The sequence below is a fragment of the Trichechus manatus genome, unplaced genomic scaffold (genome assembly GCF_000243295.1).
Source record: "Trichechus manatus latirostris isolate Lorelei unplaced genomic scaffold, TriManLat1.0 scaffold00160, whole genome shotgun sequence".
Classification (NCBI taxonomy): domain Eukaryota; kingdom Metazoa; phylum Chordata; class Mammalia; order Sirenia; family Trichechidae; genus Trichechus; species Trichechus manatus.
This window is the reverse complement of record NW_004444096.1, coordinates 3,529,622-3,554,682: the sequence shown is the minus strand read 5'-3', so window position 1 is coordinate 3,554,682 and position 25,061 is coordinate 3,529,622. Positions and strand designations below refer to the sequence as shown.

General features: G+C 43.4%; 1 protein-coding gene across 3 annotated transcripts in view; it reads right to left on the bottom strand.

The window, feature by feature from the left end:
• SVIL (supervillin) overlaps window positions 1-23,872 on the bottom strand; it is a 242,596-nt gene extending 218,724 nt beyond the window's left edge. For all 3 annotated transcript variants that reach the window (XM_023740604.1, XM_023740601.1, XM_023740603.1), the window contains exon 1: window positions 21,413-23,872. The gene's annotated coding sequence lies outside the window, so the exon portion shown is untranslated. The remainder of the gene's footprint in view (window positions 1-21,412) is intronic.
• Window positions 23,873-25,061: the final 1,189 nt, after the last annotated feature.

Genomic DNA, 25,061 nt, shown 5'->3' with positions numbered 1-25,061 from the left:
GGGGCCAGTGGGCAAAGTGGCAGCCCTCCTTCCTGTGAGGGCTTCTGGCAATCAGCCGGCAGCCAGAGGCAGGAAGATGTTCAGTCAAAATAGCAGCTGACGTGGGGACACATGAAGTGGAGAGCTAAAATAAGCTCTAGAATCCAGTGGTGAGATCCAGAAACTCCACCAACCCCTCAGTCTTTGGGGTTATCTTCCTACTGGGCCCCGCTCCCACTTTGTGGACTTCAGGCTGCTATCCCGGGGGCGTCCCACAGAGCCCCATTCCCGCCGGGTGGGTTCTTAGCCGGAAACGTCAGTTCCTGTCCGTTCTCACATCCGCTCCTACAAATCCCTGGGGGCTCTAGCACTTTCCAGGGGGTGTTTTGCTTCACAGTTCAAGGGATGTGGGTACTATCTAAACTCACACGTGGAAAAATTAATCCTCAATTATGAGTTCTCCTCTCTTGTATTTTTTCAAAATCTGCTGCCTCCTACCACTAGCAAGCAAACACTGAAGAAAAACTCCACTTGGTGCTTCATGTATGTGTTTGTACTTCTCATTTTATATGGTTTATATACAGTATTCAAATATAGTAAATGCCAATGTTTCAGAAATTATCTTTGGTAAAGGAGGTATTTTCTACTGGTTTCGTACGTCCATGTTTTCACAAAAATGAGATTGTCAGACTTCGGGGGCAGGGGCTAGGCCTTGCTCTTTTTGTCTAACTGGACAACGAACACCAAATAAAAAATCCACTGGTACACAAACTACATTTGGGAAGAAAAATACACACCAAGGCTCAAGCTCACTCTTCCGCATTCTATGCCCGCGCCCCTCCTACTGGGGTCCTGACTGGGTCAGGAGGGACTTCACGTCCCCTCTCACAGCCCTCAGGAAGATCCTCTGGATACATGTTACAGAAGTGGGTCTCAGGGCTTCAAGTACAAGGAGCCCCTTTTCCCTGCCATCTCCCCCACAGAGCAGCAGCTGCATTTCTAGTCCGACATTCATTACCTCAAAAGGCAACTAGGGATTCAGTCACGCACCTCACAAGTTTATACAAATCATCACATGTAAAAACACTTCAAGTAACAGTGCCTACGTGAGGCATTATTTAACTATTTAGTCTGCAGACAATGTTTAGAACCCCATAAATACCTTCACCCCCGTGTGATAACTCTGCATGGAGGAAGAATCACTGTGTCACAGCTGGTGCGTACAATGGACAGACTCCGGGCAGAGGCCAGCCCGACCCGGTCCCAGCGTGAGCATGATGGATGGGCCCTGCTTGTTGGCCGGGTGTTTGAGTGCTCACTGGTCCCAGGATCACGTGCTCCAGCCCTGGAGCAGTGGCCTCAAAACACAGAGCCAACTTGACCGGACTCCCACAGGCCACGGGCAACACACAAAGAAGGAAAACTAAGTTGGGTACGTTCCTTAAAGAGATGCCACCGTAAGAAAGGTCAGGAGGAAAGGCTGAGTGGTGCTGAAAGACATTCGGGAGAGAGAGAAGGATAACAAAAAATCTTCTGCCAAAACTCATCATCTGACATAGAGACCAAACTAGGGTGGACTCAACCCTCCAAATGGTGGAAGGTGGGAAGCAGGACTGGAGGAGGCGGACAGTCTACACAGGAATCACTCCTTCCTTCTGAGCCCTCAAGAAGTAACTAAGCATCCTGTAGACCAGAGAGCGGATGTCACATACAAACGTGTGGTCTGTATCAGCACAGGTGAGTATAAGCACACACAGCCCAGGAATGTCACTAGCTGAACACCAACCCAGTTCGTGTCATAAAACCCTGGTTCTCACAGTTCAGTGAATGATAATAATTCTTTAACAGGTATCTAGTACCTGACAGTTGTGACAGTGTGACAAAGACAGGAGAGACCTATTTTTCAGCATATTAGGGGTCAAGTTTAGTCAGTAACAGTAACAGCTGCAACTAGTATTCATATGTTGTTGCCGTTGGATGCCGTCGAGTCGATTCCGAGTCATAGCAACCCTACAGGACAGAGTAGAACTGCCCCATAGGGTTTCCTAGGCTGTAATCTTTCTGGGAACAGATCGCCAGGTCTTTGCTCCTGAGGAGCGGCCAGTGGGTTCGAACCCCCGACCTTTCAGTTAGTAGTCGAGTGCTTAACCATTGTGCCATCAGGGGCTCAAATACAGCACTTAATATGTGCCAGGTACTATTCTAAGCACCGTATACACGTTAACCATTAATCTTCATGACTAGCTGCTATTATTATCTCAAGGTCACGCACGTGGTTAACAGCAGAGCTTTCAAACTAATGGAGTCTGGCTCCAGAGTTCTCATTCCTAACCACGACGTGATACCGCCCTACTGGTAAAATAATGGAATAGCTTTTCATTTAAAAAAAAAAAAAAAAACGTTGCCATAGAATCCATTCTGACTCATGGCGACCCCATGTGTGTGAGAGCAGAACTGTGCTCCACAGTGTTTTCAACGGCTGTGATGTTTTAAAGTAGATTGCCAGGGCTTTCTTCCAAGATGCCTCTGGGTGGACTTGAACTACCAACCTGTTGGTTAGTCACCAAGTGCTTAACCACTTGTGCCACCCAGTGGCTGCTGTCAGTTGCCGTGGAGTAGATTCCAACCCATGGTGACCCCACGTGGGCAGAGAACTGCTAGATAGGGTTTTCAAGGCTGTGACCTCAAGGAAACAGATCACCAGGTCTGTCTTCTAAGGTGCCCCTAGATGGGTTCAAACTGCCAACCCATCAGCTAGTAGTTGCACGCTTAACTGTTTGTTCCACCTGGGACCACGCCACCCAGGGATGCCTGTATAAGCTTTAAAGGGAGATAAAGTCCTTTTCACAAGACTCCACACACTTAGGTCAGTATCTCCAGGATAAATCTCTATTCCTCTTAATGGCCACAGAGATTCGTTTCTGACTTCTCTGCCTGAGACAAAATGGATGCTGTGAAAAGTCCAAACAGTTCTATACTTGATACCTAGTGGCGTGGCATCTTATTGCCCAAGAGAAATATTGGGAATCTCTCCCTAGATCTTGGGGTAGGTCTCAACCCCCTCTTGTAGGTGTCCCTTGAGCCTGCATACATACACTAGCACCCAAACTCCCCGCTCCTCGTGGCCCCCAATGATGGTCATTACCCTTGACATCGGTTTCATTTCGTTTACTGAAACCAAACCAAGCCAATGTGAACTTAGCATCTACTGGGTATAAAGCACTACATTATGTGCAGAGAAGGAAAAAAGAAATGCAGGCGGAAGGGTTGAAAGACTTTTAAATAAAAGTAATTTGAAGGTCCAAGCAGAAGAGATTGAAACACAAAACTGAGAGGAACAGAAGGGAGGGATAAATCCAGAGGTTTCTCTTCAAGGAGGAGAATCACTCTGGGCGTTAGCATTTGAGGGTTAAAAAACAGCTCAGGGAACTCTCATACACTGTTGATGGGAACGCACAATGATACAGCTGCTTTGGAAAACAGTTTGGCAGTTTCTTACAAAACTAAACACGCATTTACCATATGACCCAGCAATCACACTCCTAGGAATTACCCCCCCGAAAAGAAATACTTATGTGCCAAAAAAACTTGTACATGAATGTTATAGGGGTTTTATTCATAATCACCCAAAACTGGAAACAACCTAAACGTCCTTCAAGCGGTGAATGGATAAGCAAACTGCTGTACGTTCAAACAATGGAATACTACTCAGCTACTGAAAGATGCTACAGCTGTATGAATCTCGAATGCGTTATGATGAGTGAGATAAGCCAGATTCAAAAGGTGTCTTAGTCATCTAGTGCTGCTATAACAGAAATACAAGTGGATGCCTTTAACAAATAGAAGCTTATTCTCTCACAGTCTAGGAGGCTAGAAGTCCAAATTCAGGGCGCCAGCTCCAGAGGAAGGCTTTCTCTCTCTGCCGCTCTGGGGGAAAGTCCTTGCTGTCAATCTTCCCTTGGGTCTAGGAGTTTCTCAGCACAGGGACCCCAGGTTCAAAGGACATGTTCTGCTCCTGGATCTTCTTTCTTGGTGGTATGAGGTCCCTCTCCTCTCTGCTTGCTTCCCTCTTTTATGTCTCAAAAGAGATTGACTCAAAATACAACCTAATCTTGTAGATTTGTGTTCTGCCTCATTAACATAACTGCCTCCAAATCTTGCCTTATTAACATCATAGAGGTTAGGATTTACAACACACAAGATAATTACATCAGATCACAAAATGGATGACAACCAAACAGTACTGAGAATCAGGCCTAGCCAAGTTGACACTCATTTTGGGAGGACACAATTCAATCCACAACAAAAGGCTATGTTCTATATGATTCCATTTATATGACATTTCAGGCTAGCCAAAACCACAAGGATAGGAAACAGATTAGTGATTACCAGGGGCTGGGGATGAGTGGAGGGGTTGATTATAAAGGGACATGAGGAGCATTTTTAGGGTGATGGAAATTCTACATCTTGATTATGGTGGTGGTTGGGCAACTGTATGCGTTTATCAAAACTCATAACTGTACACTAAAAAGTGAGAATTTATTGTATATAAATTATACCTCAACAAATCTGACTTTTCAATAGGAGCTCAGAGAAATTATACCGACAAAATTATGTCATGGAATAAGGCCATTGTTATCTTCTACAAGGTCCTATAAACATTTATCCAACTTCCTCTATTTCTCCTCTTGCAATATTAATAGGAAGATTATTGGTTGCTCATTTGTAGGAGAAAAAGCTCCTTTAGTAATATAAAATGTCTTAATCTCTGAATGTTTAGATAATTATAGGAACTCTCCTGTATTAAAAATAGATGAGTGTCTGGCTCCTTTTCCTCGTGCTAAATATGTGCCTGTGAATCACCAAGGAAAGAAGGCAAGCAAGATGCCAACGGCTCTGTCTACATTGTTGTTGTTGTGAGGTGCTGTCGACTCCCTTCCGACTCATAGCAACCCCATGCACAACAGAATGAAACCCTGCCCGGTCCTGCACCATCTTCACAATTGTTGCTATACTTGAACCCACTGTTACAGCCACTGTGTCAATCCATCTCATTGAGGGTCTTCTGCTTTTTCGAAGACCTTCTGCTTTACCAAGCATGATGTCCTTCTCCAGGGCCTGGTACCCCCGATAATATGTCCAAAGTACGTGAGACGTAGTCTCACCATCCTTGCTTCTAAGGAGAATTCCGGTTGTACTTCTTCCAAGGCAGATTTGTTCATTCTTTTGGCACTCCATGGTATATTCAATATTCTTCGCCAACACCACAGTTCAAAGGTGTCAATTCTTCTTCTGTCTTCCTTATTCACTGTCCAGCTTTTGCATGCATATGAGGTGACTGAAAACACCATGGCTTGGGTCAGCACACCTTAGTCCTCAAGGTGACATCTTTGCTTTTTAGCACTTTAAAGAGATCTCTTGCAGCCAATTTGCCCAATGCAATGCGTCATTTGATTTCTTGACTGCCGCTTCCATGGGTGTTGATTGTGGATCCAAGTAAAATGAAATCCTTGACAACTTCAATATTTTCTCCATTTATCATGATGTTGCTTACTGGTCCAGTTGCGAGGATTTCTGTTTTATGTTGAGGTGTAATCCATACTGAAGGCTGTGGTCTTTGACCTTCATCAGCAAGTGCTTCAAGTCCTCTTCTCTTTCAGCAAGCAAGGTTGTGTCATTTGTGTAATGCAGGTTGTTAATGAGACTTCCTCCAGTGCCAATGCCCTGTTCTTCTTCATATAGTCCAGGTTCTCAGATTATTTGCTCAGCATACAGATTAAATAAGTATGGTGAAAGGATACCCACGATGCACACCTTTCCTGACTTTAAACCTGCAGTATCCCCTTGTTCTGTTCAAACGACTGCCTCTTGATCCCCGTACAGGTTCCTCATGAGCACAATTAAGTGTTCCAGAATTCCCATTCTCCGCAATGTTATCCATAATTTGTTATGATTCACACAGTCGAATGCCTTAGCATTGTCAATAAAACACAGGTAAACGTCTTTCTGGTATTCTCTGCTTTCAGCCAGGATCCATCTGACATCAGCAATGATACCCCTGGTTCCACATTCTCTTCTGAACCCGGCTTGAATTTCTGGCAGTTCCCTGTCGATATACTGCTGCAACTGTTTTTGAATGATCTTCAGCAAAATTTTGCTTGCATCTGATATTAATGATATTGTTCAATACTTTTCCACATTTGGTTAGATCATCTTTCTTGGGAATAGGCATAAACATGGATCTCTTCCAGTCGGGTGGCCAGGGAACTCTCTTCCAAATTTCTTGGCATAGGCGAGTGAGTACTTCCAGTGCTGCATCTGTTTGTTGAAACATCTCAATTGGTATTCTGTCAATTCCTGGAGCCTTGCTTTTTGCCAATGCCTTCAGTGCAGCTTGGACTTCTTCCTTCAGTACCATTGGTTTCTGATCATATGTTACCTCCTGAAATGGCTGAACGTTGATCAATTCTTTTTGGTATAATGACTCTGTGTATTCCTTCCATATTCTTTTGATGTTTCCTGCATTGTTTAATATTTTCCCCATAGAATCCTTCAGTATTGCAACTCGAGGCTTGAATTTTTTCTTCAGTTCTTTCAGCTTGAGAAATCCTGAGCGTGTTCTTCCCTTTTGGTTTTCTATCTCCAGGTCTTTGCACATGTCATCATAATACTTTACTTAGGATGGTCTGTCTATGTAGATCACCACAACAAAACCATTAAATCACCAACACATTCAGGTACTGCCATCCAAACACTGAAGTGCATTACAGAACCGAGTTTAGTCCTAAAATCTTTTGGCAGGAAGTAAACCTAAGATAAACTTTCACTGTTGAATGACTAACCTTTGTTGTTGTTCTTAGCTGTCGTCAAGTCAATTCTAACTCGAATAGCAGGGTAAAAAAGAATAAATCAAAAACGTCACTTTTACAGAACTGCACTATGAAGTGGTCTGTATATACATATCATACCACCACCCATGTGTCAGTATGACATACTGTGGTGGCTTGTGTGTTCTTCGATGCTAGATGCTATGTCACTGGTATTTCAAATATCAGCAGGGTCACCCAAGGTGGACAGATTTCAGCAGAGATTCTAGTCTAAGATAGATCAGGGTGAAAAACCTGAAAATTTTACTTCTGAAAATTAGCCAGTGAAAACCCTATGGATCACAATACACGACTGTCCGATATAATGCTGGAAGATGAGTCCCCTAGGTTGGAAGGCACTCATAACACACAGTGGCCACCACAATGGACTCCAGCATACCCATGGTCACGAAGATGGTACAGGAGACCAGGCAATGGTTTTGTTCTGTTGTACGTGGGGTTGCCGTGAGTCAGAGCTGACCTGACCACAACTAACAACAACATACATAACAAAAACAACGTGAATGATTCTGGCTCTTTCCTTCAACACCCAAGCAGATACGTCTTAACTGCCTGTGTGTGCTGGGCACCATTCTAGGCACTGGAGACACAATGATAAACCCAAGTCCTGCCCTCGTGGAGCTCACATTCTCTTGGGAGTGACAGACGAATTAAAAATTAAATAATAAATAAATGAACAAATAAACTGATGAATCAACAATAGGCTGAATGTCAGATAATAAGCGAAAAAAACGCACAGTAAGAGAATGGGGTGGGTGTCTGTCTTAGATGAAGTGGTCAGACGACTCCAAGGAAGTAACGTTTGAGCAGAGACCTAAAAGAACTGGGGCAGAAGGCTTGTGACTATCTGGAGGGAGAGTTTTCCAGGCAGAGGAAAGAACTAGTGCAAACTCTAAACTCTTGGGATGGGAGTGACTGGGGTGTCCAAGGGATGAGCAGGGTAGCCAGTGCAGCTGGAGGAGAGTGAGGGAAAGGGAGAAGACATGGGAAGCCAGCAGAAAACACTGATCAGAGATTGCTGGACACTGATTCTGGGTCATAGAAGGACTTGGGACTCTATTCTAATAGTTACTGAAAGCCGCTGTCAGGTGTGAGCAAGGGAGTGACGTGATTTTGATTTAGTTTTAAAGCATCACTCGAGGTGCTCTGAGGAAAACAGACTGCGTATGCCTGCATGCAAACAGTTAACGTGCTTGGCTGCTAAGAAAGTTCGAGTCCACCCAGGGGCGCCTCAAAAGAAAGGCCTGCTGATCTACTTCAGAAAAACCAGCCATTGAAATCCCTACAGAACACAGTTTTACTCTGACACACATCGGTCGCCATGAGTCAGAATCAACTTCAGGACAACTGGTTGACTGGTTTGTGGGTGAGGGGGGTCCGGGATGGGGGCAGATGGACAAGAGGAAGAAGGGAGCTGGACAGGAGACCATCACAGCCATCCAGAGAGAAGCAGTGGCCCTTAGACTTGGTGGTGACAGTGGAGGAAGTGAGAAGAAGGGAGCTGGACAGGAGACCATCACAGCCATCCAGAGAGAAGCAGTGGCCCTTAGACTTGGTGGTGACAGTGGAGGAAGTGAGAAGAAGGGAGCTGGACAGGAGACCATCACAGCCATCCAGAGAGAAGCAGTGGCCCTTAGACTTGGTGGTGACAGTGGAGGAAATGAGAAGTGGTCAGACTGGACAAATGCGTGACCATGGTGCCATCTACTGAGGTGGGAAACGCTGGGATGGAGCAGGTTGGTTCCATCTTCAATAGTGGCCACGAGAGTTGTGGAAACGCATGGGACTTGGTTAATTTAATGTGCATTTTCCCACATCAGGGAGTTAACGAGGTGACTTAAGATAAAGAAAAGGTTAATCTGACCTAAATAACATTATACCATCAGCCTCTAAAAGCTTTACAATGGAAACAGCTGACTAAGGCCCAGTTTAGACGGTCATTTAATCTTGCAATAGCATCCTCATGGACGAAGCTATTTACTATATACAGCTAAGAAATGGATTTCTGTGAGAAACTATAGACGCCATTAGTGAACTCTCCAGGAAACAAAGATCTCCAGTGATGCTAATAAAAGCTTCAAAGCTTTGTAAAATATATCAACAATGCTTTGAAGAGCTCCTTTACTTAATCGGTGCTAAAACAAAAGAAGGTCAGCAAGATTGCAGAGTGTGGATGTTCTTTACTATATTTACATTATAAAAAAGCTTTGTCAGATGGGAAAGAGAAGTCAAATTTTAAGACTCTTTAATGCGTTTACACGTTAAAGCCTTTTATATAAACACTGTTTGCCTGACATAATCCACACGAAAGCATTTATCAGCGTTACCGATTCTTTTCTTCAGCTGCCCTAAGATTTTGTTAAGGAAGCTCTTTCTGAATTTTATGAAACTGCGCTCAATCTAGAAAGAGGTCAGAAACAACACAAAACACAACCAGCGAAGTTTGATGTGATTCAGAGTGAGGTACGACGGCAGGAAAGCCAGCAAAGCTCAGCTTCGACATGACAGTGGTTTGTGCGCGTCCCAAAATCACATCTGTTCCATCCAAGGCAAGATGCGTGCCCAGGATTCAAAACACAAGGAAAAGTTTAAACTGTTTTGATTGGAATAACCGTGGCCTATTAACATGCACAACTTCTTCCAGGAAGATATCAACTCCCATAGTTTCCATCTTTCCCTGCCTCTTTTCCCCAATCCAACCCTGAGAGCAACAACAGAGTCAGATGGCAAACCCGATCAAAACATACTTCAGAAATCCAGGCTCAGGGATCTCCAGAGACAACGGGCAGACATCACTTTTAATCTATTCCTGGTGGAGAGAAAATGTTTCAATCCAGTTGAAACCGTCCCAACTTGAAACCATCTTAGAAGCTTAGGCAATGCTTGGTTTTTCAAAATCCAGTTTTATTCAAGAGCAATTACCTCCCCAAAGTAATTGTATTTCTCATCCACTCCCCTATCGTCAGCCAAAAGGAAAATCTTTCAGTCACGTGGGGCCAGTACAGGTTTTTCAATAGCTTCCCGTGTTTCCTTTTAGTAACATTTCTGAAGCCCTTTAATGGTTTTCCAGGTGATTTCCTGCCACACTAAATCTCTCAGGATATACTCTTGGAAACATCAGTTCTTCCAAACATTCATTTTTTGCTCTGAAGGATTCCTTACTCAAGTCTCTGAATTTGGCGACTTTTCCCACAGTATCAGCTATTAAAGACAGATTTTCTGGCTTGTTGCTTTAAGATGTCAAGATGTATTCTGCTTTTCAAATCTGGACCGAGGACTTCCTTTCATACAGCTTCTCACAGCCATGGCCTCTTTATACTAACCAGCTGTGTCTGCCTTATTCCAGGAGGCAGCAGTATCTGGCCTTTACACTCTGGGCTTCTCCCAGTCCATCCGTTCAGATATTTACCTTATTTCTTCCAATGGCTCCAGACAAATCTTCTCTGGTCCTATTTTTTTAAAACTCTCAGAGTTAAAACACACACATACCCACGCAATGTCAAACTCTCTGCCAAGACTGAATCCATGTGGTTTTTTCCTTGGACTCATCTATAATGATGGAAAGATGTATTATATCTGGACTCTCAGATGTCTGTTAAATATTAACCATAATGATGTGAAATGTTAGAAAATTGGGTCAGTCTGAATCTCCATGATTAATCCCAGTCCGCTGTCATCTCTCTGGGAGGTTCTATAATACATTCTGAAACTGTCACTGACCAAAGGTCTCAATCGTCACTGACCCACTTGAGCAGATAGCGAAAGCTTAGGGCTCCCTCTCCAGAAAAATACCCCAACAAAATGGCACTCATAATTGCTCGTCTACATCAGGGGTCAGTAAACTAGAGCCCGTGGGCCAACTTAGGCCCTACTGACTATTTTTGTCAATAAAGTTTTATTGGAACACAACCATGCTTATTCTTTTCCATATTATCAACGGGTGCTTTCACATCACAACAGCAAGGCTGAATAGTTGTGACAGAGCCTATATGGCCCCCAAAGAGTCACAAGTATTTATTATTTGGCCCTTTACGCAAAAAGTTTGCTGACATCTGCTCTAGAACTTTAAAACCAATGACTTCTAAGATAGTGATTACAAATCCACTCTGTGTAGCTTTGCAAAGTTACTTAACTAGGACATCATTTTCCTTGGGGTAAAAATTAAATGGCAAAATAACACACAAAAGTGCCCAGCAGTGTCTGGTATTCAGTAGGCAATTAATGTATGTTCTCTTCTTCTACTTAACAAGCTCCTGGTAGTTCTTCAGAACCTGGTTCAAATGTCTCCTCCTCTCTGCTGCATTCCCCTGCAGAGCTGGAAGTCCCCTCCTAATTATTTTTATACTGGTTGTTCATATTCTCATTATCTACTTACTTGTCTTTCTTCCAGTCTAGAATGTGGGCTTCTCTGGGGTAGGTGCCAGGTGTATTTGCCTTAGTTGGTGGCGTACTGGTTAAGTGCTACGGCTGCTAATGAAAAGGTCGGCAGCTGGAATCCACCAGCTGCTCCTTGGAAACCCTACGGGGCAGTTCTACTCTGTCCTACAGTGTCGCTATGAGTCGGAATTAACTAGATGGCAATGAGTTTCTTTTGTTTCTTTTTGGTTTATCCAGGGCCTAAAAGAGCCCTGCCGGCACAATGGCTAAGTGCTTGGCTGCTAAACCAAAAGGTTGATAGTTGAAACCCATCAGCTGTTCCTCTGCAGAAGAAAAGACCTGGCAACCTGCTCCTGTAAAGATTTCAGCCTAGGAAACCCTATGGGGCAGTTTCACTCTGCTGTATGGGGTTCACTATGAGTTGGAATTGACTCCATGGCACACAACAACAACACTACCTGGCACATAGTGGGATCTTAGCAAACATTTGTTCAGAGAATGAGTGACTAATAAAGTAACAAATTGACACTAGAAATATTTTTAGTTCTCAAAGATGTCACGCAAAGATCATTAATACCGTAATATATTCATAAATGATACCAGGTTTCCCAAACTAAGAGTTTCACAAATAATTAATGAGTTCTTTCTTGTCACTGATTTAAGGTCACGACTTGGTATACACATCATAAAGGTTTTACTAAGCAAAGGGACAGGTTAACACTCCAACCACGTGTAGCTAAGTTCCTAGAATCTGAGGAAATAATAAATGACTCGTTAAAACCCAACTTAAAAAAAATTTTTTTTTCTAACCAAGTTTCTCTTCTTTGAAGGACAATGCAAAGCACTATAATGAGAGCCTGCATTTAAAATTTTAAATAATGATGATACACTTCAGCATAAAATAATTTCTTTGAAAAGATCATTGTTTTGGCTTTTCATGGATTTGGTTAAGAGATTCACTCATTCGAAATACTTATTGGGTACCCACTATGAGTCAGGCACTGATCAAGGCAGTGTGGATACAACAGTGACGAAAAGAAAGTTCCTGTCCTCACTCTAAAACAATTAATTAGCTTAGAAAGACCTCAGAATTAACTTTGACAAGATTCTTCTTTGAGTTATTTAATTCCATAAATAACAGGTGCTTAGATTTCCAAACTAGAGACAGCTTTCCACATTGTACTAGTTTCCCACTGCTGTTGTAACAAATTACTACAAACTTGGTGGCTTAAACAAATGTATTATCTTACAGTTCTAGAGGTCAGAAGTCTGAAATGGGTCTTACTGGGCACAGCCATGTTCCTTTTGGAAGCTCTAGGGGAGAATCCCTTTTCTTGCCTCTTCTAGGTTCTAGAGGCTGCCCACATTCCTTGGCTCATGGCCCCTTCCTCCATCTTCAAACCAGGATTGGCCAGTCAAGTCTTTATCGTACAGCAGCATCCTAACATTGACTCTCCTACCTCCTTCATTCACTTAAAGAGGGCCCTTATGATTGATTATATTGGGCCTACCTGGACAATACCGGCTAAACTCCCCATCTCAAGGTCAAATGATGAGCAATCTTAATTCCTATTTGCCATGTAACCTAGGAAGGTTCTGGGGATTAGGACGTGGATATCTTTGGGGGAGGCCATGATTCTGTCTACCACACACCTCTTTGTAGTAACCAGGCCGATGAGTCCAGATCACATGTATGACTTGAGAGTGAAGCCTAGGGCACTATGATTTCTAGAAACCAGTCCTCTAGCCCGTAGGATGTTATTCCTACTGGTGCAGCCCCGTGGTGCCTCACAGAAGCACACCACATTTGATCTTCTACCAGACCCACCACAGGAAGTGTGCCATTTCCTATTCACCAAACCACGTTCTATCCACAGCCTCAACTGTTCTAAGAATAAACGAATGACTTTTCTCCCACCCACCCTCCAAGTGAAGAGAAAACCATGCCCTTTACACTAGTGAGGGACATAAACTGTTACACAAAGATTTGTGAACTAGAGAAAACGAAAACCAAACCCGCTGCCGTAGAGTCAATTCTGACTCATGGCGACCCTGTAGGACAGAGTAGAACTGTGTTATAGATTTCCAAGCAGAGGCTGGTGGATTTGAACTGCCGACTTTCTGGTTAGCAGCCAAGTTCTTCACTACTATGCCACCAGGGCTCCTTGTTAATTATAGTAAAGATTTATTCATCTATGTCCTGTTGCTGGGTTATTTCTCTGTGTTTCTTAAACATACGTGTTCATTCATTCTTCTGGTTTTAAGTCCAAAGAATAGCTGTGTGTGCGCGTACGTGTAATATAAACTCCTATTAAGCTTACCCCCAACTCAGGGAGCTTATTAAGTAGAATTTGACGATGATGATAAAATAAAACAGGTTTGTGGGACTGTACACAAAGTTTCACACAGATTTTCTCTCGCCAACGGTAAATGGAAAGGTGTGGGTTTTGTTGGCTGTAGTGGGGTAAGGAAGGGTATCCTGGGCCCTGGGATATCACTTTAGGGGGTGGGAGCAACCGGCTCTTGGAACACTGAGCGGGGTTTGGTTTGGGAGAATCAGAGCCAACTCTTCTGTTTTTGACAACAGCCTCTGGCCACACGCAGAGCAACATTTCAGCTGGCATTAGCTTCGGGTGTAACACCCATTTGGCTGTATGGAGCAGATCTTCCAACTCTCTTTTCCTACCGGCTCATAGCTGTGACTCTCAGGCACTGGAAGCATCTACTGAGAACCAGCCCTGGTAACAGAGTTCTTCCCAGGTCATCATACCCCATCTGTCCACTAGATGGAAGACTGCTTGCCTTATGGATATTTCAAAACAAAGGTTTACAAAGTACCATGATCAAATAGGTGTTCAACAACTGCTGTTTAATTGTGATCATTCTTAAAATTTCAAATTAAAAAAATGTAAACATCTTAAGGGAAGAGAAACAATGACAGAAATAAAATTGTATTGTACCCCTCTCCATGTGACAGGGTCCCAGACATCAACTGCCCTATTCTACAAATTCCCCCTCTTCCCTTTTCCACCTCTCAGCTGAGCTTCCCTGCCTGGCCTGGGAATACAGACACCACAAAATGCCTCCATTCTCCACTCCCAAATACCGCTTCCAGGTAGGAGAGGTGGAAACTCTGAAAGCTTTCCACGTCTGCCGCTCCTTTGTTCTGTCATGCATTGGCAATATTCTCAAGCCCAAGAAAAAAATTCTTTCAGGAGAACCAGGCCTCGCCCAACCCCAAACGCAGCTAATGTCACTGAGAACAACACCTGGGACGTATTTTGATTGGCCACTTATTTCAGTGTCCCAAACTCCACGGAGAAAGAGGGGAAAGGTCCCCCTTTCCACAGGAGCGCTTTACTCACACTTACACATCAATGTCCTGGTGTTGCGGTACTTAAATCAACTGACTGCTAACAGAAAGGTCAGCCGTTTGACAGCACCAGCAGTTCCATGGGAGAAAGATGTGGCAGTCTGCTTCCGTAGGGATTTACAGCCTCAGATATCCTATGGGGGCGCTATGAGTTGGAATCGACTTGATGGCAGCGGGTGGGTGGGTGTTAACGGCACCAGAAGCTCATTCACGCTTGCTGTTTCCCTCCTCAATTCATCATCTTCATGCTCTCCCTTCAACCAGAGAACCCCAAAATGTTCAAGTTAGAAGACACCGCAGAGGTCATCCTGCTTAGGCCCACTCAGTCTCTGGGTGAAGAAACACTTCCGTAAAACAGGGTGACATCACTACAAAGTCGTTTGCTGTCATTCTACAGCAGATCCTGGCAGGGAAACCATGGTCTATCTTATCTGAGAGACAATGGGTCTAGAATCCTGCTAGAGCTGTGCGTTTATTTACGTTGTTGATTTTGTGTTTGCTGAGTCTTTATATTTTTCTAGTTTTTTATTTTGACGTGTAGGATTGTTAGTTTCCTTTCTGGTTACCTGAATATTTACCCCTATTTTTCTAAGTTTATACCAGTCTTTTATTTCTTTATATCACCTTGACTTCCTCTCCATATGAAAAATCTTGTCTACATTCTTTAAGTCCTTTTTGTTTTAATGTTGTCATCTTTTACATATTGACATCTGTTTCCCTATTTTTAGTGTTTTAGCTTTGACTTATTTTGTGACTTCCCTATCTGCATTGATATCTGGTTGCTCTATCCTGTGTTCTAGTCTTGGGTTGTTATCTGATGTTACTTTCTAACCAGAGGACTCCCTTTAGCATTTCTTGTAATTTTGGTTTGGTTTTTGCAAATTCCCTAAACTTCTGTTTATCTGGAAATGCCCTAATTTTGCCATCAAATTTGAGAGATAGTTTTGCTAGATATATAATTCTTGGCTGGCAGTTTTTTTTTCCTTCAAGGCTTTATATATGTCATCCCATTGCCTTCTTGCCTATATGGTTTCTGCTGAGTAGTCCGAGCTCATTCTTATTGACCCTCCTTTGTAGAGGACTTTTCATTTATCCGTAGCTACTCTTAAAATTCTCTCTTTATCTTTGGTTTGGCAAGTTTGATTATAATATGTCTTGGTAACTTTCTTTTGGGATCTACCTTATGTGGGGTTTGATGAGCATCTTGGTTGATATCTCGTCATCTTTCACGATATCAGGGAAGTTTTCTGCCAACAAATCTTCAACAATTCTCTCTGAATTTTCTGTTATCCCCCGCCCCGTTCTGGTACTCCAATCACTCGTAGGCTATTCCTCTTGATAGAGTCCCACATAATTCTTAGGGTTTCTTCATTTTTTAAAATCATTTTATCTGATTTTTCCTCAAATTAAGTTGGTGCCAAGTGCTTTATCTTCAGTCTCACTAATTCTGACTTCCATTGCCTCAGTTCTAATCCTATGACTTTCTACTGAGTTGTCTAATTCTAAAATTTTATTGTTAATCTTCTGGATTTCTGACTGCTGTCTCTCTGTGGATTCTTGCAGCCTGTTAAGTTTGTCATTATGCTCTTCTCTAATCTTTTTAATTTCTTCTATTGTGTGTTCTGCATTTTGCTTTATTTCCGTCCTAATTTCTTGAAGAGTTCTATGTATTAATCTTTTGTATTCTGCTCCCGGTAATTCCAAGAAATTTTCCTCCTTTGAAAAATTTCTAGATTCTTTATTTTGGGAGCTTGCTGAAGCCATAATGGACTACCTCTTTAAGTGATTTGATATTGACTGTTGTCTCCGAGCCATCAATAAGTTATTATATTTATTTATGTTTGCTTACTGTGTCCTAGCTTCTTGTTTCGTTTTGGTATGCCCAAATAGGCTGCTCGTATGAGCTAGTTTGATTACTGGCACCTTTGAAGCTCTAATGTCCTCTCACCAGGTGGTTAGATCTGTTACTAGGTAGGTGAGCTCAGGAGTCCGCCCACTCCTCCTGTATGGATTCAGCTCAGGTGCCCAGGTAGATAGCCACCAAGCATGTGGTGTAGACTCTCACTTACAGTCCTAGACAGACATGGGTGATTGGTGTAGGCACAGGCATCTGGCTGCAGCAGAGGGACACACTCTGAGCAAGGCAGGGGGCTGATGACCACCCCCAAGTGTCCAGGAGGAAGGCATGTCCCTGTCCCCTAGAGCACGTAGGTGGGTGGGTTTTGCAGCTGGACTATGAGCACCCAATGCTGTTGGCTGTGAGGACTGGGTGGCACCTCTTATTCATGGGCCCCTATCACAGGTGGCTAGGTGGTGTGGGTGGAGCCACCAGTCCTCAGGCCCCTGATGTGGGTAAGTGAAGACCCTGCTTAATGGGCAAAGCAGTGTCAAATGTCATGAACCTGCCACTTCACAGCTGAAACAGGTGAAGTTAGACTTCAGGTGTATATCCTGTTGTACTGTGGTAATGAGGATCTACGCTGTTCAGATGGGCCCACACAAGTCTCTGCAGGGGGAAAGGCACTCAAAGTCTGTGGATCCCTTATGCCTGTGCCTAGGCAAAGGAGCTGTGCCCACCCTGGGTTCCTGGCTTAGGGGAGCTGGCAGTTTATTTTTTCTCCATTTGTTAATTTGTTCACTCTCCAAGGCAGGGGGAATGGCCCCAGGCATGTGACGGATCCTACTTCCGGGCCACAGTTGCTGAAGCCAGTCCGGGACCCAGTGCAGAGCAGGGAGCGGGGAGGTAAATGGGAGAGAGGTTTTTCCCTAAGGGGGGTGTTTTTGATCTGTGTCGTAGGCTGTACGCAAGTACTTATCTTTTGCTGATTGAAGGCTGTTTCTCACTGGTTCTGGGTAGCAGTGTAGACTCTCTGCCACTGAGTCTCTCCTGGTGCAGAAAACGCACCTCCCGAGCACCGCTGCTTGCCTGCCTCACTGCTTTCCCCTGAGCTGATCTGGTCTGAAGGACTCAGGCTCTTGCCAGATCAGGTCTGGCAACTCCTCACTGCTTCCGAACCGTCTCTCCCCACCCCTGCTGCTCAGTCCAGTTCCTCAGCTCTGTCTTTGATGTTTGGGGCTCCAAGATTGCCATATATAATCGATTCACTTATTTTTTTCAGGTCTTTATTGTAAGAGGCTCCACCGGAAACATATAACTACTCCACCATATTGGTCCTGCCTCCCTAGAGCTGTGCATTTATTTACGGAAGGGGAGAATTCTACCACTGAACCACCAATGACCTCAATTGTCTTTGTAGGGAATTGAATTTGACTGGTAAAACTGGGATGAGGGGGTGGCATGGGGAAAATGGAATTCTGGTAGAATACAGGAATAATTCTGGCAAAAGAGGGTGAGCTAGGAAGCAAGACTGAGGCTACATGTAGGAGAGGAGGAAAGATAAGTTGGCAACAATTATGTGACACAGAATTAGAGCTTAACAAACACTTGTTGAGAGATACAAGCTACCTCAGCATAAGGCCTGGCAGGCAAAAGATGACAACTTCTGAAGTCTGAATGGTGTGCATGAGAGAGAGAAAGAAGAAGAAAAGGAGCCTAAGTTTATGATTTTGTCATAAAATCCTCTGGACTGTCTGAAGATTCTTCATCAGCTGATAACAAGGCAACTATTATTATGCCTTAAAGTTGAAATCCTTGTACCTAAAATTTCCTTTCCAGATACACTTGCTTAGTTTAGAGGTTCCAGAAAAGTTGGCCTGATCCCCTCCCCCTTATGATCATCTGGGAAGGGAAGGAAAAGCCAAAACATACCCTCAGGGCACCTGGTCAAGGATGTTATTAGATTATCGGAATTAGATCTGACTCTCCCATCAGCCAGACTGCTTATCTGCTGCTACTCAAATTACGCACAATTTGCAATAAAACTCATTCTCCCTCTGCTCCCTTATGTTCTATTGTCTATTTAGGCAGAGACAGGGCTTCTTAGGCAGGGTAAAAGGAAACCAAAGATCCACCTTAACCCCGAGTCAGGGACAGGACTTCTGCCTCCAAGTGACTTACCAGGCATTTCCTCTCAGACCCGACTCAAGGGAACACCCAGTTGTGACAGCCCAGCACACGCCCTTCCTGCTCTCTGTCTGCCATGCATCAGAGAGGTTTTCTGCCAGGGGCTTGTGATGCTGCCCCTGACACCAGTGATGGTCCTTGGCCTTTGCTTCCCGTCCACACATCATTTGCAGACATCTTGGAAAGACTCTCTTATGCTTTAAGCAGTGGACAACAGAACCAAGAGCAGCTGCTGCTGAGTAATTGCTGACTCGTGGTGACCCCGTTTGTGTCAGGGTAGAACTGTGCTCCACAGGGTTTCAGTGGCTGATTTTTCAGAAGGAGATCACCAGGCCTTTCTTTCAAGGTGCCTCTGGCTAGATTCAAACCTTCAGCCTTTGGGTTAGCAGCTGAGTGTGTTCACTGTTCGCACCACCCAGGTCTCCTAAGCAGCACATAGGTACAGCTTAACCTATAGCAGCCAATGTAGTTACAACACAGAGCACCCTCCTCAGCCCTCCCAGAAAGGAGACAAAGTGCGGGTTATCATATCCCTCTGGACCAGGTGGCCCGTGAGGAGAGCAGCTGTGGTGAAGCAACCACGAGAAATTGAAAGATGAAGGGACTAGTCCTGTCCTCAAGGAACCTTCAGCTTAGGCAGAGACATTCACTGATTACCTTACTAAATAAATATGTATCAAACCACAAAAAACCAAACCCGTTGCTGTCCAGTTGATTCCAACTCCTAGCAACCCTATAGGACAGAGTAGAACTGCCCCACAGGGTTTCTAAGGAGCAGCTAATGGATCTGAACTGCTGACCTTTTAGTACATACTATATATCAGACACTGTTCCAGGTGCTGGGCATAAAGTGATAAAACAAAAAAAATCCCTTTCCTCACAGAACGCAACATTCTAGCAATAAGTGAGGAGATAACCTTTCCACACATAATAAACAGAGCCAAACCAGCACAAAGTAATGCTGCATTTAGAAGAAGAAGGAGACAATACTTCTTCCCTGGAACTAGGGAGAGCCTATGAGGAGACAGGAGTGTACAGATTCTGTTAAAACTCAAATACGCCTTTATAGGTTCAAGTACATACGATCTACAGGGATGGTCATGGGACATTTAGACATTTTTGAAAAAGGTTACCACGTTGTGTCATCTCATTGGGATGACTGTTCTCCTGCCGTCCCATGGAATGGTGAGGGGATGTCGGGCTGTGGGAGGCAGACACTAGGGATTCAAGGGCCGCTGAGGAACTGGGGTTCTAAGGTCGTGTTAGGAGCCTCCTAAGAGTCAAGTTCATCATCAACTCATAATCACCTTCTCCTTCCCAGCCTAGCAAAACACATGCACTCCTGTCGGACACCTTTCACCAGTCTTCCCCCTCAGGTGGCCCCCAACAGTCACTGGACCGGATTCATCGGCATCAAGACCTTTCCTGGGGGAGCCAAACACACTATACTTTCTGCCTGTCCCAGCCTCACTATAAAATTCTGGGGTCCCTCCACAGCATGGAAGTACCTTCTGAGCACCACAACCACCGAGGAAGTGCTGTAGGGACACAGAATCTCTCTCTCTTTCTCTGGAGACCCTCCAAGTTCACGAGGGCTTAAAGTGAGCCATCCAGGAAATAAGCTTGAACGTGAGAGTTTAAAGAAAGTCACTCCAAAGCATGATAGATGGATCCAAAATTACAAGTGCAACAATCTAGATGAACATGCTTGCTTAATTTTTAAAATGTGTTTAACAAAACAACAACACAAAACTTTGCTTCCTTTGGGCCATAAATCAAGAAATTGTAGAATTCCTTTGAGCTGTCATTGATCTTAGAGGACATTTAGTTTGACTTTTTCCCCAGCTCAGCCAGGCTCCCTTCTATAGAAAGATCTTCATCAGTGGGGATCTTACTACAGGCAGGGCAACCTGTTTATTAGAGAGTCAGATGTTTCAAAAGTTCTCCTTATGCTGAATAAAAATCTGTGTCTTTATGTCCTCTACCCATTAGTCCTAGGACCGATTTGGCTAAAAAAGTAGATTAAAATTAATAATGACAATAACAATATCATCTAACTTTTATACGGAGTTCCTGGGTAGTACAAATGGTTAATGAGCTCAACTGCTAACTGAAAGGTTAGCGGTTCGAGTCCACCCAGAGGTACCTCAGAAGAAAGGCGTGGAGATGTCTTTCTGAAAAATCAGCCACTGAAAACCCTATGGAGCCCAGTTCTGGTCTGACACACATGGGGTCACCATGAGTCGGAGTCAGCTCAACGGCAATTGGTATTCTGGTATCTTATGAAGATGAGACCACCAGTTCTTCTAGGGCTTAAATGAGCTGAAACTAGGGGAAAAGGGCATCAAACTTATGTGTGACTAGAATGAGTCCCTACACTTGAACTGTCTTTCTATAACTTACATCTTGGAATTCTCACATTCTCTTTCTAAATGCAGGGATGCTACACAGAACAGAGGGACAGGCCCAAGGACAAGCTAAGTAAAGGAGGTAACTGTTTAGTTAGGTGGCACCTTAATCCTCAGGCGTACCTGCCTACCTGAAAAAGCTTCCCTAAGAAAAACAGGTTAATTTCTGTCAAAAAGAAAAAAATGCATCTCATAGAACTAGAACAGAATAGTGTCAGTTTGTGTGTTTGTGTGTGTGTGTGTGTGTGTGTGTGTGTAAGAGAGAGAGAGAAAACATCCAAAACGCTAGGCTTTTTGTTTGTTTCTTGCAATAACATCTGACTTTCACAAAAGTATTGCAAAAGCACTCTGGAAACATCATTACCTCTTTCTTATTCTATCATTTGAAACTCAAAGAGAATTCATCATCACTTCATGGGTTTCTCCTTCAGTTTGAGAAAATAGCCAGTCTCCAATGTACCTAGAATCTGGAGGGGAAAAAACAGTTTTTAAAATTATAAAATGTAACTTCCAAAACTTTACACACACAGGTAATCCCTGACTTACGACGGGATTCCGTTCTGACGACTCCCTTGTAAGTCGGTTCTAACGGAAGTCGAATATCTTTTTTATCGCCTTCCTTTTATTGACAGTATTTTTATAAATCCTATCTTTGAACATCTGCGAGTGCACATCTTTGAGAATGATAACATCAGCAAATTATGTGCTGCAATACTGCATGAAGTATGTTACTAACATTACTGATAAGATGTTCAAAAAAAAAAATAGATGATCATAAGCAAAACTCGTCGTAACTTGAATACGTTGTCAGGGACTACCTGTACGTACATACGTATGTACGTGTGTATGTATATTTAAAGAATTGGTTTGGGCTTATGTTAACCTTTTTGAAAATACTGGACTACATTATACTTTATCAATATCCCTCACTACCATGGACTTAGCACAGTGGAATTTGACACACAATTTCTGTAATTTTCTAGGCTTTTTTTTTTTTTTAATCTACTTGTTAATTTAAATCATGACCAAAACTGCCTTGACTGGATCCACCCTAACTGGCTGTACCTGAAACATTTACCACACGCGACTGCAGACAACCAAACCCCGCTGTCGCTGAGCTGACTGTGACTCATAGCGACCCCACAGGACAGAGGAGAACTGCCCCACAGAGTTTCCAAGGAGCGCCTGGTGGATTTGAACTGCCGACCTTTTGGTTAGCAGCCACAGCTCTTAACCACTACGCCACTGGGGTTTCCGCAAACAACCACGTTACCCCCAGTTTCAGCACTGCACGGTCCCCCTTCTTGCCGCGTACCCCACCTCAGCATTGTGGCAAGTTATGTGGAACAAGCACTGCAAGGAGTTCACCCCAATGTGCAGAGCAAGCCACGACTCTCACAGACCAGAGACATGGCCAGTGAGACGTGAAAAGTGTCAGCTCTGCCTCTTCTACCTAGATCCCAGGGAGCAAATACAATCACAGTGGATGAACAGATTATTCTCCCCGAGGATGCACTGAAAATGCCCAAGATCTTGAGTAAAAATGGAAAGTGCTGCAATTTTTAATGATGCAGGATTAGCTAACTCAGCTCATGGTGCTCCACGAGCTGTGGACACAGCTGCTCCTTGAGACTGTACCCCTTCTGGGGACAGCTTGTTCTCTGGACTAGCCTGCTGGCCTGACGAACACATGGGTCACCAGCCTTCCCAGGTGATCACTACTAGGTGCGGTGCAGCAGGACAGTCCAGCACCTGAAGATGCCGTTCAGAATCCCAGCTGGCTCTCTGTATTGTTCCTCTGTTCTTCTAAGCCCACTCCCAGGGGTTCCTGTTTGCCCTGCTGGGCAACAGCAGTAGGCAATGTTTTCCCAGTTTCAATTTTCCTCCCCCGCTTCAGTGAGCCAGACGCTTCGCCTTCATTTGTTTCTTCCTGTTTACAGCAGCCGCAAATGGCCTTCGGGTACGGCAGCGCACACAGAGCCATACTGCATGTGCGAGAAGCTATTCTTACAAAAACTGTCCACCTACAAAGACGTCCATGGTAACACAGCCAAAAAACCACAAAACTCTAGAAATACAGAGATAGATGCCCAATGGTCAGAAAACACTGAAACGTACTAAAAGCACATTTACTCAATGAAATACCAAGCAGTCATTAAAAAAAGATAACTGTGAAAAAAAAAATGATATTAAGAATATGATATGTGAAACACTTTATCAGAGAGAAGACTAGTGAAAAGCGCAGAATATAAAATTGTACCCAAGTGTTGATTACAGCTTTACCACAACTATAATTACACAGGAATGTGGTTATTGAAATTATTTTAGAGAAAGAAGGAACAAATAAACTAAAAAATAGAAGGAGCTGGTTGATGACCACTAGGTTGTAGGATTCTATGAGACAAAATGACAGCACTCTTGCCAGGCTTAAATATCCGTTTCACCTAGAAGTAAATTAATGCCTGAGAACATTAAGTGACTTGTCCATGATCATACAGCTACTTAGCGGCAGAAGTGAGGCTAGAATTTAGATCTCTCAACTCATGATCCAGTGCTCTTTTCCACAGACCACAGTGCTATGGGTTCATACAAATAAACCAAGGGTCTCTGCTATCTGGGGATTCAGAATCCACATCCCTACAGTCTTGAGCCTGTTTAGGGAAGCAACGCCTTCAAACACTAAAATACAGTAAAACCTGTGAAAGCCAGAATCTGTGTAAGGCGGAAGCCTATCAGAGAAAAAACCTGTAGCCGTCGAGTCAATTCCAACTCACAGAAACCCTATGGGACAGAGTAGAACTGCCCACAGAGTTTCCAAGGAGCGCCTGGTGGATTCGAACTGCTGACCTTTTGGTTAGCAGCCATAGCACTTAACCACTACACCACCAGGGTCTCCTCTATCAGAGAAGGAAAACTCAAATATTTCCCACTAAAACGAGCAATAAAAAAGTGTTAAGACTGCACCCTGTCAAAGGCAGAAAACTCGTGAAACTCGGAAAAAACTCCCGTGGAGTTCTGGCTGTCACAGGTTTCACTGTATTTTCTAATAACCAACCAATTTATGACTTGAGTCCCCACTCAGAACTCGCTCCTTGCTCAACAACAGCATCTCTGCCTGATCACGTCTGCTAGTGTCCTGCGTGTCCCACAAAACGACCTTTGTCTGCTGCAAAGCCAAACGGCAAATCTTGCCCCCAAAACACAGAATTTCATCCGGGGAATTCAAATTGACATTAGAGAACGTCCCCAACAACAGGTCAAACAATGACAAACGGGGACCTGCAGAGTTTGACCAAACAACAATTGTTTGAGAAAAATAGCAAAAGTTGGTGGCAAGACAGGGATTTCAACAGAGAATGATTTTAATATTAAGGATCTAAAAGACCCCAAAGGAAAATGACCAAGACCTCAACTCCGTTTGTAAAGCTGACCATCGTTATGTCAAATGTGAAATAAAACGCACCATAAATATATTGTCATACAAGTTTGCCCAAAATTCTACTTCCCCCCAAACAATCAGCATCTGATTTCTGCTTTGCGCATTCTGTAAGCTAGTCCACAATCACAACGATAAAATAAATTTTGTTAAATTACAAATGAAAACTTATTTTCATTTTCAAGATAAAGTGCCAAAGCTTTATTTCATTAGGTTATGAAATTTTGGTCCCCATTTAAGTGGATTCACTTTAAATGGCTTTTTTTCTGGTTCTAATTATCCTCGGCTAACAAAGACCTGCTGTAGAAGCTTCAGAATGAATTTTTTTAAGTATAAATCAGTAATATGAAAGATATTTATATCGTTTTAAGCCAAGCATACATTTTAGAAGCAGAAACTTTAGATCCGGAATACGCAAAGTAAAGGACACCATGTGTTTATTTTGTCTCTCTTCCATAAAAAACAAATGCATTTTACATTTCATATTGTGCAAAGTAAAGAAAAAAATGTTTTAAGTTACGAAATCACAAATGACTGTATTTGTCTCGATTCTTTCAACAAGTGTGAAAGTATAATA